This window comes from Thermobia domestica, chromosome 12 (genome assembly GCF_964235325.1).
Source record: "Thermobia domestica chromosome 12, izTheDome1.hap1.1, whole genome shotgun sequence".
In the NCBI taxonomy this organism is placed as follows: Eukaryota; Metazoa; Arthropoda; class Insecta; order Zygentoma; family Lepismatidae; genus Thermobia; species Thermobia domestica.
Window position 1 is genome coordinate 187,191,181 of NC_137465.1, and position 19,754 is coordinate 187,210,934.

The 19,754-nt window shown below is 35.2% G+C and overlaps 1 protein-coding gene across 2 annotated transcripts in view; it reads right to left on the minus strand.

Moving 5' to 3' along the window:
• Positions 1-19,211, minus strand: part of LOC145665834 (uncharacterized) — a 75,878-nt gene extending 56,667 nt beyond the window's left edge. For both annotated transcript variants that reach the window (XR_014127664.1, XM_081732950.1), the window contains exon 1: positions 18,643-19,211. The gene's annotated coding sequence lies outside the window, so the exon portion shown is untranslated. The remainder of the gene's footprint in view (positions 1-18,642) is intronic.
• Between the last annotated feature and the right edge of the window lie 543 nt (positions 19,212-19,754).

Genomic DNA, 19,754 nt, shown 5'->3' on the forward strand with positions numbered 1-19,754 from the left:
TTTAGGTCCGCTATTATTTCTTCTTGTAATTAATGATATCTCAACCTATGTTAAAAACTCTCACTTTCTGTTGTTTGCCGATGATCTCAAATTATATTCTAAAATAAGCACAATAGATGACTGCACACAACTCGAGCAGGATTTGCAGGGTGTTGGGCAATGGTGTGCCAAAAATAAACTTTCATTGAATATCTCTAAATGCAAGTCTTTATCGTTCTCAAGGAAAGAAAATCCCATCAATCATCTGTATATAATTAATGGCATATCTCTGTGTAAACCAAATTCAGTTAAAGATTTAGGAGTAATTTTTGATTCAAAATTGACCTTCTCTCATCACATTGATGCAATCTCTAACGCTGCATTCAGAAACCTCGGTTTTATCTATAGAATGGGTAAAGAGTTTAGAAACGAGTCAACATTCATTAAACTTTATAATTTGTACGTAAGGTCCCGATTAGAATATGCGTGCGTTATTTGGACACCGAATATAAATAAATACTTACAAGCGATAGAAAACATACAATTTAAATTTCTAAAAATGCTTACGTACAAGAAAACAGCTTTCTATCCCAAACAGATTCCCTACGTGGACTTAGTAAGGAGTTTGAATTTCCTAACGTTGACGAATCGACGAAAGATGTTTGATTTACTATTTTTATATAAAGTATTAAATAATAAAATTGACTGTCCAGAACTACTCACGAAAATATATCTGAGCGTTCCAACAGGCAGAACAAGACCAGGGAATACTGGTATATTTTTCTGTGAAAGGGCACGAACAAATATTCTCAATAAATCTCCGCTGTGGAGAATGTGTGACTCCTACAATGAATTAAGTCATAAAACTGATGTATTAGATATATTCAGTATGTCAGAATATGTATTTAGAAACAGGATTATTACCGAGTACCTGACACTCGAAGTGCATTGATTAATTGTACGGGTAAAAGTATATATGTATATGTATGTATTATACGACACTATAATTAGGCATTAAGCCTGTTGTGTTGTTTTCTAAATAAATAAATAAACTACTTTGTAATTCTATTCCTAGGAGATCCTTTTCAATATTGTCTTCCCATCTATGACTTGGCCTTCCTAATGGCCGTTTTTCGATTAAGTTTCTAGTCAAAACCTTGAAAGCGTTTCCACTTTTTTCCATTCTGGTTACATTACCTACCCACCTGAGCCTTCTAGACTTAACGACTAGCAATGTGAGGTAAATGGTATAAATTATGCTTGTCTTCATTATGAATTTGCAACACCCTTGTGTACAATACTGCCTCTATTTTCTTATGTGTGAGAAGTTCTCCACAATGTATAGTACGTATAAAATGTTGATGAGTTATAACGAAATTAAAGGTGGTGTTATATGTTGAAATGTTAAATGTTGATATGTTGAAATGTAAATATGTTAAATTATGTTGAAATTAAAGATGGTGCAGTCATTCCGACTAAACAGTGTGCTCCTCGCGAAGAACAGAGCTGATTGGCCCAGAAACAGAATCGCTATTTCCCGCGCGCGATTGCGAGGGAATAAACAAACAAGGTCCGAGCTGAAACGTATGAACTGCTTAAATAACAAGTGGTCCAAAATGAAATTTTTTAGTGGAGAACTTTGAAATTTAATATCTCTTGAAGCATTCATATTTATTTTATGTTTGCAACCAAAAATATAATTACGAGCTTTCTTTTCTAATGCTAATAGTGAATAACACTCTCTTCACATAATAATTAAGTTTCGTTTCTAATGCTGATAGTGAATAACACTCTCTTCACATAATTATTAAGTTTCGTTTCTAATGCTGATAGTGAATAACACACTCTTCACATAATTATTAAGTTTCTTTTATAATGCTGATAGTGAATCATATTTTCTTTATGCGATTTACATGAGATTTTGAAGTTCAAAGTTCTCTCCTGGAAAATTTCAGTTTTGGATTTACACCATTTTGCATTCAAGTGTTTCAAATAAGGGAACATGGGTCACAGCATGAGGCAGAAATCCTAGAACCTTAACATAGGCGTCTCAGGCATGTTAAAATTGGGGGAACGGGGATGACTGGTGTGCTAGTAGATCCCAAGTAAAGTTACATCAAAATTGAGTAAACTGCAGTCTACTTTACTAACGGGATCCCCTCTTTCTACCTTTAACAACACAATTCGTCATAATTATTTTTACCACTGGTAGGGGACTTCCAAAAATTTAAGATTATATACAATATGATTCCTAGGTGACTTCTTCGCCTTGACATGCGTATTGTATTTTCAATACTATCTATTAATTTAATATTTCTCTATCTTCTTCGGTTTCCTTCCACCATATCTCCTAAGTTACATGTCATTCGGAATATAATTTCTTCTCCAACAATATCTTAATATATTTTAATTACTTCCAATTTCATTTTCCACACCCATTATTTCCAATGCCCCTCATTAACTCTTTCTTCCAAGCTTTACGTTAATCTCAAAGTACAAATTTCGAGAACTAAAGTTTTTTTTTGTCTTCTCGCAATGCCACGTTTCTTCTGCTTCTTCTTATACTATGGAATATTTTTCATCTGAGTAATTTCTAAATCTCTTCATTCAGTAACTCACATGATATGCTTCTCATCATAATCTTCTTAAAGATCTTTCACCATTTCTTTAGTTGCTTCTATTTAAAGTTCATATTTCATATCTTCCTTAATAATACAGTATTACCTAGGTATTGAAAATAGATATCTATTCTACTTCTTTGCTGAAACATCTGTTACTGCCTTAATAATCTAACCACCACTGATTTAATCTTTTTCATACTTATTATCATCTCATGTTATATTCAGAGCCTTTCGTTATGTTCTTTGACATATTTTAATTTTAGATTCTGCAGTAAGAACCATTTTATCCGAATGTAATTTTATTAGTCATTTTATCTCCTATAAATCAACGTGCTCCCCATGCTGTTAATGCGTTCCTGAACATACTGTTTAACATGCCCAGGATGTCCCATAGGTGCCATGTCGGGAATGGTACTATGTACAATCACTTTCCTGTTGTGTATAACTTTGGACCAAACACATGAATTACTACTTAATGATTTTAAACGCATTTGCAGCAGAGTAATTTTATAGTCCTCATATATTTCATTTTTTTTTTAAGCTAACAAAAACTTTGTGAAAGAAGTCTTACGATGACACTCTTGATTTGATTGCAAATTTCGAATATTTTTTCCTTCTTCTTGTGTATTCTTAGACTAATAAAACTCAAAAGATAAAAATTATCTACCTTTTCATTCTTCATCTCGTTGTATGTTTTTGAACTTATTCAATTAGCCATCCTCATTGACTTCGTTTTCCATTTTAATATCTAAAATATACAGTTTATTCTTGATGTCACCCGTCCCCTCAACGTGTTCTTTCCATATTCTTAAACTGCAATTCGCTCATTAAAATCTCATTTCCATTTTTACTTTCTATATTGTCACAGTAGTTCTCCCTGGCTACCCTTCTACAATATTCATCTGAAATTTACCCTCATATGTAATATTCAAATTTCTCTATTTTTTTAAATCTCTTGTTACCTTTACTTCTATTGTATATTTGCCTTCTTAATTCTCAGAGAAATTTTCTGTACATTCTTCCCTTCCCTTCTATAGCCCTTCTACGTCATGGAATCCAATTGCTGTTTGTTAAGCAATGATAAAAGTGTGTGCCTGCAGCCGAGATTACTTTGACTAACCAAGAATTTTTCTTTCAAAGTGGCACACGTCAGGAGAACATTTTAATCACACCAACTTGATGCTTAATAACAGACATGTGTTCTATCTATGTTTTTATTTCTTCCACAGAGATCTAAATACTTTCAGCATTGATCCATTTTATCTCGTACTCAAACTATTGCAGGGGGACGCGTCCCCTGTCCCTCCCGCCAGAAACGCCCGTGAACCTAAACGTAAGCTGAATAATTATATGCCACGCTATTAGCTAGAATGAATTTCGAAACATTCGACTGCCCTATCTTCATACTTCATACGATTGCCTTCGAAACATTTGATGCAATGACATAAACTGTAATAACATTAGGCAAGGAAACGAACTACAATTCTATCAATACTCTCTTGTCTTCTTTAGAATTCAAAAGTCTATTGGCCACAATATAAGTAAATAAGTTATTTCTGGGCACCTACTCGGGTGGTGAAGTGCACCGAATGGCAGATCTGTTTTTGAAATAAAGCCTCACACCTCTCTCACCCAAGTCCGACTTCGCCTTCAAGTGGTGGTGCTGTTAACCCTTACCGGAGGCAGGGTATAAAACCTCTGTGGTAAAAAATCCCTGTGGAAAGTAAGGGGACGGAAGAAGTCGGGCCTGGTCCTCCAGGTTGAGGGTTGGGCGTCAGGCCGACAACCTGGCCCCTGAAAAAAAGAACTACTGTTAGAAGACCGGAAGAATCGCCTCGGAATGGACGGATCAAGGGGAAGACGGACCGGAAACGAAAAAAGGACAAAGAACTGGTACTCGGTACGTGGAATGTTAGAACACTACATAGACCGGGGGCCCTGCAAGAACTAACAAACGAAATTCAGAAATATAACATAGACATATGTGTCATACAAGAGATGAGATGGGACAATAAAGGCATTCACCAAAGACAAAAGGAAACCATCTATTTCAGTGGAAACAACAAAAAGAAAGAATTTGGAACGGGATTCATAGTCAGGGGTCAAATACGTAGTAAAATAATTAGCTTCACGCCAGTCAGCGACAGGATATGTAAAATCAGAGTAAGAGCAAATCCATACAACATAACCATTATCACAGCCCACGCACCAACCGAAGAAAAGGATGATAGAGTCAAGGACGAGTTCTATAGCCAGCTGGAAAAAGCATATGACGAATGTCCGAAATATGATATGAAAGTAATTGTTGGTGACATGAATGCAAAAATCGGTAAAGAAAGCTGTTTCTACCCAGTGATAGGGAAATATAGCGCGCATGAAACAACAAATGGCAACGGCATAAGGTTAATTGACTTTGCAGCTTCAAAGAACATGACCATATCTAGCACATGGTTCCCACATAAAAGAATACACAAGGTAACATGGAGATCACCGGACGGAAAGACCGAAAATCAGATTGACCATGTTGTAGTAGACAGCAGACATAGTTGCAATATACAAGACGTGAAAACAAGGAGAGGAGCTAACATAGACTCTGATCACTATTTGGTAGTAACCCGTATCTACACAAAAATAAGCACACAACGGAAGCCCAACATGCACCAAGTCAAGAAGTGGGACATAGAGAAATTAAGGGATGAACAAAGAGTCAACGAATATAGGAGCAAAGTCACTCAGTATATGGAGGAAACACAATGGACAGGAAAACAAAACGTCAACGATATATGGGCATCAATAAAAGACAATATAGTTAGAGCAGCAGAAGAAACAATCGGAGAAAGGAACAAACCTCAACGAAACGACTGGTTTGACAGCGAGTGCGAGATAGCAATAAAGGAACGGAATGTAGCTAGGAACAACATGCTAACTCACAGAACAAGGGAAAGACAAGAAATTTACAATGAAGCCAGGAGAAAAGCCAAAAAACTACTCCAACAAAAGAAAAAATCCAGTATAGAGAGCAAAATAGCAGAACTTGAGAACGTACGATATAGAGGGGAAACAAGGTTCTTTTACAAGGAAGTTAAGCAACTAAAAAGAGGGTTTAAGCCATACTGCACTGCAATCAGGGATGAAGGCAACAGCATACTAAACTCCAAGGAGGAGATACTGAACCGGTGGTCTAGATACTACGAAAGAACTTTTCACGACGAACCGGATGAACCAAATGAAACAGCTCAGACAAATTTCGAAAACAAAGAAACTAGAGAGATGCAAACAGAGACGCCAACACTTCAAGAGGTTAAAGAAGCAATAAAAAAATCTAAAAACAACAAAGCACAGGGAACTGACACAATAGCGGCAGAGCTACTTAAGAAAGGAGGAGAGGAAATAGTGATTGCTCTACACAAACTGATCTGCAAAATTTGGAATGACCCGAGAGACATACCTGAAGAATGGAAAACAGGGATAATAAACCCCATACATAAAAAAGAAGACCAACTATCCTGTGATAACTACAGAGCAATCACATTACTCACAACAGCATATAAAATATTTACAACCATCATACGCAATAGACTGGAAGCATACTACGAAGCACTGGTAGGAGAATATCAGGGTGGCTTTAGAAAAGGACGATCAACCACGGACCAAATATTCACAATTCGACAGACACTTGAAAAATTCTGGGAAAAAAACATAACCACGTATCACTTATTCATAGACTTCAGAACAGCATACGACAAGATAAATAGGAAGCAAATGTGGAATGCACTCCAGGAATTAGGGATACCCGGAAAGCTAGTTCAGTTATGCAAAATCAGTACAAAGGAACCGAAAGCCCAAGTGAAAATAGGAAGCGATATGTCAGAAGCGTTCCCAGTGCAGAAAGGTGTCAGACAGGGAGATGGACTAGCCCCCATACTATTTAACCTGGTACTAGAAGCAACAGTACGACGATCAGGCATAAAAAGAACAGGGACCCTAACGACCAATAGCCATCAAATTCTAGGGTATGCAGACGATATTAACATCATTGGAAGAAGTCTGAAAGCAGTAAAAGTAGCGTTTACAGGCCTGGAGAAAGAAGCGAAACAAGTAGGACTTGAAATAAATGAAGGAAAACCAAACTTCTAGTCGTATCTAAGAACACAGGACATCTGAAAAGAATCGGGACACACATAAACATAGAATCACACAACTTCGAAATAGTGAATGAATTTATCTACCTAGGAACAACAATCACATCAAATAATGACCAATGTGAGGAAGTCAAAAGAAAAATCACCACTGCAAACAGAACATATTTTGCACTGCTGCCCCTACTAAAATCAAATCTCATCTCTAAAACTACAAAAAACAGGATATACAGAACATTAATCAGGCCCGTAGTAACATATGGATCAGAATGCTGGACTATACGGAAAGAGGAAATGCAACTACTAGGGCACTTTGAAAGGAAGATTTTAAGGAAAATATATGGAGGTGTGAAGGTAGACCAAAATGCATACCGAATGAGATATAATAATGAACTCTACAATAAGTACGACGACGTAGACATAGTAACGCACATCAAACGTAGCCGTTTGCAATGGGTGGGACATATTGTCAGAATGGGGGAAGAAAGAGTAGTGAAGAAAATCTTCTTCGCTAACATCGAAGGAAAGAGAACGATGGGCAGACCAAGGAGGAGATGGTGGGACACGGTCCTAGAGGATATGAAGGAAATGGGAATACAGAACTGGAAGGCGAGTGCGGCAGACCGAAAGAAGTGGAGGCAGATTCTGACAGAGGCGAAGGCTCGTCAAAGAGCTGTAGTGCCATAGAAGAAGAAGAAGAAGAAGAAGTTATTTCTGACGCTTAACAACAATTATATAATTTATCATCCGGTATTCGTTACTGATGTTTGATTGCAGATGGTTTGCATTCAACCTAACTCGGATTTCATTTGTTGACGTATAAGATAGTTTTAATTTATTTATCAATTTTAGTTATAGTTAAAGAAGGAGTCATTAATGGGAGTGAGAAATTTCATAATTGGAGGCAGATCATTAACAAGATCAGGTATATGAATGACACAATTATTATAGCTAGAATCGAAGAAAAACTACAGGAAAAGATGGACAAGATAGTTGACACTGGAAAACTGTGAAATGAAAATCAAAACATCGAAATATCAAAAGTTATGAGAATATCCCGTGGAAACACGTTCTTACGGATCAGAGTATTGTACTTGAAAATCATTTTAAATATGTGGCAAATATTTTGACAAGAGACAATGCACAAAGAGATAAGATCAAGAATTGCATTCAAGAGAGTCATTCAACAAGAAAATGTCACTCTTAACTAGCACAGTGCTATGTATGAAGTATTGGACTGTATGGTTCGGAGACTTGGACATAACAGAAGTTAGAGGAGAAATATTTAGAGTTTCGAAATGTGGTGTTGAAGGAAAATGGAGAAGATAAAATATACAGAGAAAGAATAACAAACAAAGATGTTTTAAAACGGATAGCAGAGAAGAGGAGGCTTTTAACCAACATCCTTCGTAGGAAGGCCAATTCAATTGGACACATCTTGCGAAGAAATTGTCTTTTTCATATCGCCATAGAAGGAAAGACGAAAGTAAAGCAAGAATTAAGAAGAAGAACATCATTTGAAAATATTGGCAGTTAAAAGAGGAAGCTAAAGGTCGAGAAACATGGAAGAAACATTTCCAGGCCAGAACCTATAAAAAATCCATCGTTCTTCTTCTTCTTCTTCTTCTTCTTCTTATTATTATTATTATTATTATTATTATTATTATTATTATTATTATTATAGTTAGTATCTCTATGTTTAAATGTCTAGGTGAAAAGTAGCACCATCATGTGATCAGTAGTAACTTTGGAATACGATCATATTTCATTTGTTACTTTTTTACCTTTTAGTTTTCCTTTAGTTGTTTAATTTACTTTTAATTTCATTATTTTATTTATTAATTTCTTCTATTCGTTTACAGATTCAACGTAGATTCTACACAACGCATCTTTCGGAGATGTCTTCAGATGAGCGGTAAGTATGCGACTGTCCTATCTTCATACTTAATATATCTAACATGTCTTTTAATTATATTTTTCTATTCTTTCTTCATTTTTCTAACTTTCTTCTTTTTCTTCCTTATTTTATTAACTAATATTTTCTTCCTATTTGTAGGTCAGTCGACTTGTATCACATTTAAACTAACGAAAATCTCCATGTGAAACAACGAACGTGAGTAAGGTGCAGTTCCAGATAACTTAGTTTATAATCAGATAACTTCTTACTGATAAAACATTAATTAAATTACTCCAATATCGCTACTTGGTTGCTACTTTAAAATGATTTCAGCTACCGTATATTTTCCCAACTCGATATCCATGATATATTGAAAATGCAGTCAGCTTTAATGGCAATTTAACATATCTAAGATATGGAATTTTGCAGTTTGATGGAAACACGATGATGAATTTATTTGCAATTTCGATGAATTTATTTATTTAATATTCCAGTAATATTCCATTTTTGTTTAGTTAATTTGATTGTTTTACGGTGGCAGGTCGATTCAGGGTGAACTCCCTCGAATTTGCAACCTATAGTTAGTGATTTCTACGACAACAAGAATTTTAGGAATTATTATTAAAAAAAAGAAGAAGAAGAAGAAGAATCAAAAGATTGCGATCTTGACCAATAAAGTTCTTGGATCAGAGGCCACAAAAGTTTTGAACGGTCCCTAACTCGACTTATTGTATTTTCTACGGAATAAGGACATCATACTGAGTTTAGCGATAGTCTGGGTTTGACTACACTATATGTAATTCTCCAGATATAAGCTGTACAAAAAGAAAATTACTGAAATAAATATATATTGGACCTTGGATCAAGGAGCCACAAAATTTTTGAACGCCCCCTAAATCGAAATTTCGTATTTTCTACGGAATAAGGACGTCTTACTGAGTTAAGTGATGGTTTAGGTTTGGTTACACTATATGTAATTCTCCAGATGTAATTCGTACAAGAACACGTTTGATTGAATGAAATACATTAGATCTTTTAATCCAAAAACAAACACTTGCTTCTCTATACATATTTTGCCTGTTGCTGCAATTTCTCATTTCGACTTTTGATAGGTAGTCTTCTTCGTGTGTTTAGAATATACTTTAAAATGTACACAAACTTTACCAATGTATGAGTGGCTTTGGCAAGCATAATAGTAAACACTATTTCCAGTGTAATTGAGTTATTGGTGGTGTGGGTTTGTTCGGCCGCATTTCATTATTCTTTTGTTTTGTATCTGGCAACGCTGGACGATTGATGGTTTTTTATAAGTGTCAACGTGGTGTGTGTGACTGCATAGTGTGTAGTTGCTTATGCATAGCAATTACTGTATTTAGTTGTGTGTTTACAATATAATAAATAGTATATTGTACAACAAACTTTGTGTTCAAAATAATACAGTCCACGAACATTAAAGTGGTCCTTACCGACCGGATTTTGTTCCAGTTGTGCATGTGCGTGGTTTGCGAACTTGTGGCGCAGTATCTTCATTTTGTAGTGCATTGTCAAAGTGGTGCAGAATTATAACAATGGAAGAACTCATAGGTAAGAAAACTGTACTTAAACGTGAAGTGACAAGGTTAATACATAAAGTGAACGAGAATAAAGACAAGCCTAACTTCAGTTTCAAGCTGTACACTGAACGTGCTACGCAATTACATGGCGATTGCACAGAGCTCATTACAAAGTTCATTTCTGTGGGTGGTGAAAGTGAGTTTGCAACATATGACGGAGAATTTAATGAAGTGCAAAATAAGTTGGACTCTGTCTTAGAAATTTTGTACAATATGCAGTCACCTAATACTGAACAGGTAAATACATCTAATAAACAGTGCACAGATGTGAAGTTGCCAGACTTAGAACTTCCTACATTTTGTGGTAGAGTGCAAGATTGGCTATCGTTTCGTGACTTATTTGTTGCTGCTGTTCATAATAACAATCGATTAGGAAATGCTCAAAAGTTGCAGTATTTGAAGACAACTGTATCAGGAGAACCTGCTGTATTGTTGCAGTCTATTTCCATATCTGATGATAACTATAAAGTAGCATGGGAGTTACTTAAATCAAGATATGAAGACGTGAGGGAGCTAGCAAATCATATTTTGAGCAAGTTGATTACTCAACCAGCTGTGAAGAATGAGTCATCAGGTGAGTTACGAAGATTGGTTGACAATAGTGTTCAGTGTGTGTGTGAACTTAAATCCTTGGGCCTTCCAGTGGAACATTGGGATGTGATTTTAATTTACCATGTGGGTGAGAAGCTAGATAAGAACACCAGAAAACAATGGGAGCTTTCATTGAAGAAAAACGAACAACCAACTTTCGACCAGCTGAAAGAGTTCATATTACAACGTGCCAAAGCGTTAGCTGCAGTGAGTGCAAGGTCACCGGCAGACACGTCTGCTTTAAAAACAAACAAAAAAAGCAACACGTTAGTGCATCATTCAAGTCCAATTGTGTCATGTATCATGTGTAAAAATAACCACAAGCTATATAAGTGTCAAAAGTTCATAAATATGTCAGTGAATGATAGGCATAGTTTTGTAAAAAAGAATTCGCTTTGTTTCAATTGTTTGACCTTAAATTGTTCCGTAAATAAGTGTAATGTGAAGCAGGGTTGCCACACTTGCAACAAAAAACATCATACTTTATTGCATTTTGAAAAGAAGGATAAAGCAGATCATGTAAATTGTTCTCATTCTATAAATCAAAAACTAATTCCTCAGGTGTTGTTGTCCACCGCTGTCATAAATATCAAAGATAATGCAAATAAGTTGATACAATTTCGTGCTATTATCGACTGTGGTAGTGAATTATCGTTTGTAACTGAACGTTGCGTCCAGAAATTACGCATAAACAAAGAGAAAATAAACATGAGCATATCAGGTGTTACTGGTTCTAACGTTGGAAATTCTCATGCAATAGTTGATTTGTGTTTTCAGTCATTGTACAGTAATAATAATATTCATACTAAAGCAATAGTAGTCCCAAGAATCACAAGTAACTTACCCAGAGTAACTATTCAAAATATAGGTAATTGGGAAATTGTGAAACAAGTAAACTTAGCTGATCCACAGTTTAATAAAAGCGGCCCTATTGATGTGTTATTAGGTGCTGATGTTTTCCCATTATTGTTGCTCAGTGGGAGACACGTAGGTACGAATGGAGCTCCGTCTGCCATTGAAACGGTGTTAGGTTGGGCATTGTGTGGTCAGATTAACTTAACGAATAACACATCAAGTGTTCAGTCATATTTTGTTTCTGTTGATCTCAATAAAACATTGCAAAGATTCTGGGAAGTAGAGGAGTTGCCAACTGTACAACATTTATCCGTTGAAGAGCAAAAATGTGAGCAGTATTTTGCTGAAACTTGCAAACGTGATGTAGATGGTAAATATATTGTAAAATTGCCTTTTAGAGAAAATGTTGAGCCTCTAGGTGTATCACGGGACACAGCAGTAAAGCGATTATGCCAGATGGAACGTAAGTTACAGAAAGATCCTGATTTATGTAAACAATATTGTGATTTCATGAAGGAGTACTTAGACTTAGGTCACATGGAAAAAATTCCTGATGTAGAACTTGATAAGCTTGTATCTGAATCTTATTATCTGCCGCATCATTGTGTCTTAAATGAAAGTAGTTCTACCACTAAATTGCGGGTTGTATTTGATGGTAGTGCTAAAACTAGCAGTGGAGTATCTCTCAATGACAACTTAATGGTAGGTCCAAAATTACAAGATGATATTATCCCATTAATATTAAGGTTCAGAACTCATCCAATTGCATTGTGTGCTGATATAGCAAAAATGTACAGACAAGTTAAGGTAGATCAAACTGATTCTGATTACCAGAGAATAGTGTGGAGAGAAACAGTTGACCAACCTATTAGTGATTTTAGATTGTTAACTGTTACTTATGGAACCAGTTCGGCTCCATATCTGGCTGTAAAGTGTTTGCAACAGTTAGCTGTAGATGAAGGTCATTGTTATCCCAGAGCCGCAGAATTAGTCATGAATGATTTCTTTGTTGATAATTTAGTTTCAGGTGCAGCTGATAGTAATGAGGCAATGGTATTGTACTCAGAATTAACAGCATTATTACACAAAGGTGGTTTCGAATTAAGAAAATGGTCTACTAACGACATGAATGTGCTAAATAGTATACCTACTCACTTAAGAGAAACTCAGTCGTTAATTTGTTTCAATGAAGATGAGAATGTAAAAGCTTTAGGTATACAGTGGAATCCATCAAGTGATTCATTTTCATTTTCTATTGTTGTTCCCACTTATAAGTCAGTAATGACAAAACGAATGTTACTAGCTGATATTGCAAAATTGTATGATCCGCTTGGTTGGTTATCTCCAGTATCCATTGTTGCAAAATTGTTGCTACAATCATTATGGAAATTAAAAATTGAATGGGATGACGTACTTCCAAATGATATTGCTCGCTCGTGGGAAGTATATTGTCAAGAATTGCCATTGTTGAGACAGATTAAGATCAAAAGGTGTATTTCTTCTGAAAATATTGTGAAATATGATCTAATTAGGTTCTCAGATGCTAGTGAAAAGGCGTATGCTGCAGTAGCATATGTACGTTGTATAGATACATCTGGAAATGTGCAAGTATACCTGATTGCTGCAAAGACCAAAGTTGCCCCTATAAAGCAAATATCAATACCTAGGTTAGAATTGTGTGCTGCAGTATTGTTATGTAGATTAGTCAATACGGTCATTAAGGCAATGTTAATCAAGTTTGAACAGGTTGTCTGTTACACAGATTCTACTATTGTGTTAGCATGGCTGTCTTCGTGTCCGAGTAAATGGAAAACATTTGTGGCTAACCGGGTATCTGAGATTCAACAATCAAATTTTATTAAATGGGCGCACACATCGAGCAAAGACAACCCAGCTGATTGTAGTTCTCGTGGTTTGAATCCGTCACAATTAGAGTCTTATTCACTATGGTGGAATGGGCCAAAGTGGTTGATGGAATCAGAATTACCTATTGTAAATATTAATTGCAAAAATCTAGATTCTGTTCAATGTGAGCAAAAGTCTTCAACTGTTAACATGCACATTAAGGTTGACTGTACAATAGTAGATAAATTTTCATCATTATCTAGGTTAGTTCGTGTTACTGCTTGGTGTAAAAGATTTATTAGGAATAGTAAAAGTAAACAGGAGTTAAGATGTAGGGGACCATTAACTACAAAGGAGTTGTCAAATGCATTAATACATTGGATAAAACAAGCTCAAGAATCTGAATATTCACTTGAGATAAAATACTTACGTATGAAAAAACCTTTGCCTTATAATAGCAAACTATTGTGTTTAAATCCAGTTCTTGATGAAAATGATGTCATGAGAGTTGGAGGTCGCTTGCAAAATGCTAGTGTAACATATGATTTCAAATATCCTATCTTACTTCCAAAACATGCTAGAATTACAGAACTTCTTGTAAAATCTGAACATATAAAGCATCTTCATGCAGGTTCACAGTTACTTTTATCTGTTTTACAACAAAAGTTTTGGATTATTGGTGGTCGTGACTTTGTAAGGAAGATTGTAAAAAGTTGTGTAACATGTCACAAACAGTCAAGTGTAACAGCCTCTCAATTAATGGGTCAACTTCCTGTTGGTAGAGTAACACCAACTCGTCCATTTTTGCATTGCGGTTTAGATTATGCAGGTCCACTAATGTTAAAAAATATGAAAAGTCGAAATTCAAAATTGTTCAAAGGTTATGTAGCACTCTTCATTTGTTTCAGTGTCAAAGCAATCCATTTAGAATTGGTAAGTGATGCTTCAACAGAGTCATTTATTGCAGCTTTGAAACGTTTTATAGCTAGAAGGGGAAAACCTACTGATATTTACAGTGATTGTGGTTCAAATTTCATAGGTGCAAACAGAGAATTAAAATCCTTACTGAAACTTGTAACTAATGGTGATTCAAAAGAGTCTGTATGTAATTATCTCAGTATGCAATCTATAAATTGGCATTTTAATCCACCATCCTCACCTCACTTTGGAGGCATATGGGAAGCTGGTGTAAAGTCAGTCAAGTACCACTTGAGACGTGTAGTTGGTAACACTATACTCACATTTGAAGAAATGTATACAGTTTTGTGTCAGATTGAAACATGTTTAAATTCTAGACCATTAACTGCTCTATCTTCTGATCCTAATGACTATCAGGTATTAACCCCTGGTCATTTTTTAATTCACGATGCATTAGTAGCAATACCTGATCCAAATTTGTGTGAATTAAAAGTCAATCATTTGTCACGCTGGCAATTAACTCAAAGATTGGTCCAACATTTTTGGAACCGTTGGCAAACAGAATATTTGTCTCGGCTGCAACAAAGGCCAAAGTGGTGGTGTAAACATGCTAATATCAAGGTCAATGATTTAGTATTAGTGAAGGAAGATAAGACATCTCCTCAACATTGGAATTTAGCAAGAGTAGTTGCTGTTCATCCTGGTGTAGATAATATTGTTAGAACTGTTACTATTAAAACCAACAAAGGCGTCTTCAAACGACCAATTGTAAAAATGTCTCCTCTTCCATTTAATGAAGAATAATATGTAGAATGTGTAGTGTAGAGTAATGTGTAGAATTATATGTAGTGTTGAAATGATATTTCAAGGTGGGCGGTATGTTCGGCCGCATTTCATTATTCTTTTGTTTTGTATCTGGCAACGCTGGACGATTGATGGTTTTTTATAAGTGTCAACGTGGTGTGTGTGACTGCATAGTGTGTAGTTGCTTATGCATAGCAATTACTGTATTTAGTTGTGTGTTTACAATATAATAAATAGTATATTGTACAACAAACTTTGTGTTCAAAATAATACAGTCCACGAACAGGGTTGAGATTAATCCACGGAACAATACGTAGGTAGTTTAATTTTAGAAATGTACCTGCAGATGGCAGGGAAAGTTTGTTCGGTATCTGTCATTTCACTGAATTACACGGAAATCTTGAATATTCTTTCCCAGTTTACTCGTAAGTTAGAAAATAGGATATACCATTACGTTTCACAGAGCTGCTCATATGTTTTGATTCAAGAAATTTAAAACGTTTCTTCTTTCGCTCAAAATTTTAAGGTGCTAAGTTAACCACTTGTCACCTACATCAACGAATCTTTATGAACTTCCGGAATTCCATTCAAGATAGAACTGATATCGAAGAAGTAAAAACAAATGAATAAGTAACGAAATAGTAATACTATCGTGTAATGCGCTCAGTACAGCTATGGAATAGAGTCGCATTACAAATTGTTTAACTAGATAATTTCATATATGTTCCTGATTTTGCTAATCCATTGTTTCTGAGGTTATATCTATAAATTAGAATCCACTAGGTGAACGAATTATCTATAATAGGAGAGGAAAAATTATTCAATTTCGTTCAGACATTCGAAAGTTATATCGAATAGTAACATTTTACAAACAACATTACTAGGTACACTCATGTCCAAAATGATTGTCGCATATCTGTAACTGTCTTCTTGTAAGAATATAATTTGATAATGATTCTGCAGGATACTTTTAATACTGATACTATGTGTATAATCGGGAAATGTATATTTGTGATAAATTTCATAGGAAAAGAATTATAAATACGAAAATTAGAGTGAGTAAAACAAAATGTTGCTAAATGGACAAGAAAGTTTTATTTTCGTTTTATTGTTCTTATTTACTGCTCTTTTGACATGAAATTTGCCACATACATGTCTTTGCCGATTATACACATACTTAGCATTGTAAGAAATACCGGGTGAATTCGTTATCAAATTATATTCGTACAACAACATATTTATAGACATGCGACAATAATTTTGGACATGAGTGTACATATTTGTTGAGTGTGTAGCAACTAGAATTATTTAATTTTAGAAGTGCAGTCTTGCTTTAAGCAAAATCCTAGAGATTCATCTCTCTTTTAAAAAAGAAGGCACTTTTACGTTTACTTCAAACAAAAATGCTATGGCTAGTAGTTAAATATATAGCTATGAGAATCCATCCTTTTAAAGAGAAGAGTATGGTAAGTTTATTTTTTTTTAAAGATTATACATAATATTCTCTGCATTGATCCGAAAAACCTACGGATTCATGAAATCGCCTCCCTCTCTTTCTACTTGGTGAACTAGATGCAAGCCGAATTCTCTTTCCCGACTTGGGTTCGATTCCCGATGGGGACACTCGGTCGAAAAGGTGTAAAAGCTTTTTTCAGCCCAGTCACCCTGATTGAGGTTTTCCTCAGTTACACCAGGCAAATGCCGAGATGGTAAATTATCTAACATACAGGCCCGAGGCCACTTCCTTCCTTCCCTTTCCCCGGATAGTGTGCACGCCGAGGGACATCGTTCCTCATACATGACGGGCTAACATGGTCATAGATATCGAAAGCCCAGAAATCCAAATTCTAATTCTAATCCTCTGTTGCATTATAAATAATTAGTTGATTTGTTGAATTAGAATTTAACGTCCCTTTCAACATCGAGGCTACATAAGTCGTTGACCGAATAATCCAACCCGGATCTCCTACCCCAAGTAATGAGTTGAGGTTTGTATTTAATATATTTTTAAGTACAGGAAATAACTCATCTGACTAAGTTTCAACTCCGAATAATAATTTTAAATTTGATTATTCTTTGGCTGGAACAATTAATTTATTTCATATCGCCCTTCTTTCAACAAATACATTACTAATAATAATTGTTTCTTTCAACCTCGTATTTGTCATTGTTATTATAATAACTAGTAATTAGTTTTCCGATTACGGGAAAATTAGTGATAAGATTTAGTGAATAGTGAATAACATTAGTGAATTTTTTGGGAAAATTTGACAATAGCAAAAATTTTGTTTATTAATTTTCAAAAATACTTGTAGTACTAGAATTTTTCTTATTTTTTTTCATTTGTTTGTTTCTTTTATTTACTTATTGTAATTACTGGAGCTAGAGGTAAAGAGACACTTTTTTAACAACCGGGTCTGGGAACCCGAGAAATTTTAATAACCGTTTCCGGCGAACCGATGCGATCCGTCTGAATGACATTACTGATTTTGCACATCACAAAATATTCTTCATTGTTTCTAACGTAGGCTTCCAACTAGGGTTGTGAATGAGTTTTATAATGAGGTAGCTTTTTTTTTTTTTTTTTTTTTTTTTTTTTTTTTTTTAATGTGTGTGTTTGAGTTGAGTTTAGCTCGAAACATTGGTGAATTTGAGCGTAAAACCCGTTCAATTTCACGCTCAACTCTCGCTATTATTATTTTCATAAAAAAAAAAATTGTAATTGGACATTTGTACGTTTGCTGTCGTCCGATCTCCTAGAAGAGACTTGAAATACTAATTTGCCATATAACAAATTATGCAGATTAGAGAAGTTAGCGCTAGAAATAGCTCGGAGCGACTGGAAATGTATCTATTTCAAGTGATACTTGCTAATTGGCAGAATTTATCATAAATTATTTATGTCTGTGTGAAATTTAACACAATAGTTATATTTGAACTAAAGACAAATAAATACCTTGACCTGTGCGTAGTAGGCATTTAGTTTTAAAGAAGTTATTAGAAATGAAGCTGTTTTTGTACACTACAAATTTTGTGTAAAAAATTCGATATTTTTTTTTTTTAAAAGATAAGCTATTTCCCCATTGTCCCATGTAATAATAAAATGAAAGCAGTAGGATCTAATGTTTGGCATTTTTTCTCTTTCTACTCTTTCCATCGAAACTTGAAACTTTCTGCGTTTTCTGGATTAGATTAGATTAAACGTTTATAAGTGTAGCTCGGATTTCCAAGCACAAACCAACCCCCAGATATGCATGCAGATATGCACGAAAAATATAAAGAAATATACACTAAAATATGCATTAAAATTTAATATATGCACTGAAATGTATTCTAGGAAAGTAAAATATCAATTTCTTATATATATATATATATCCTACCTTAATGACCTTAATGACCCCTGTTGCAATGAACTATGAGCGTCTTCCTTAGGTTTTCTTCTGTAAACTTTCTGCGTTTATCAGTGAGAAATGTTAGATCGAAAAAAATTCCTTCCTACATCAGCAGAAGTGAATGGTGTATTTGAAAAACACCAAATGTCTTCCTGTGTTAGGTTCTCTTCCAATTCGGTGCTTTTACTATTAAGTACATCTGCAATATCTCACATCGTTTTGTACCCTGGATTTTTGCCTAATATTTGGCAAAGTTTATCTGACGCTATTTTCGCAACACTGCGAGTTTCACTGCACAAGGTCGGCGACAATTCGACCAAAAAAAAAGTGTATTATGTAGAGTACTGTTACGGGATTCCAAGTGTCTGATAATTTCAGATATTCTTGAGAAGTGATTGTGTAGATACTTAATATTGTTCTCAAAGCCACTTGTAGGAAAAACATTTTTGTGACACGTAATCTGCGTCTGATGTCTTGCTGCATCATCAGGATCTAGTGAGTCTACAACTGTCTTCACTTGATTTAAGTTATTTTCATAATACGACACAGGTTCTAGCAGCAAGCCCTATCAGGTTAAAACTGGTTGCGGAGGTAGCGGAACATATTTCGCAACTTCGTGAAAGATGCGTACGCGCGATGGAGCTTTCACAAATATTTTCTTTACATTTGATACAAGTGCACCTACTTCGGGATATTGGCATCTGATTGTTTCTGCTACGCGATGAAGACCGTGTGCAAGACAAGCCAACTGCTATTGAATGCAATGAAAACGCAACGCTTAAAAAATCTATATCTGCGTTTACAAAATGACTCAGCTTATTTTAAATATAACCTACTTTCTCGTGTTATACTCTAAAATATGCTAGTATGCAGCAATAAAATTCGAAAATAAACAAAGTTTACGAAATATGCTTGCACATCAAAATGCACCCAAAATATGCATTTATATGCGCTATCATATGATTTTCAAACAAATCCTTACAAGCCCATCGGAAAGAAAAAGATACTTTCCATACGTTTATGCATGTTATTATAAACAAGCCAGTGGCGTAGCAGCTGCCCCCGCAACCGGGGGCCGAGGTGTAGGGGGCCCCAAAGTC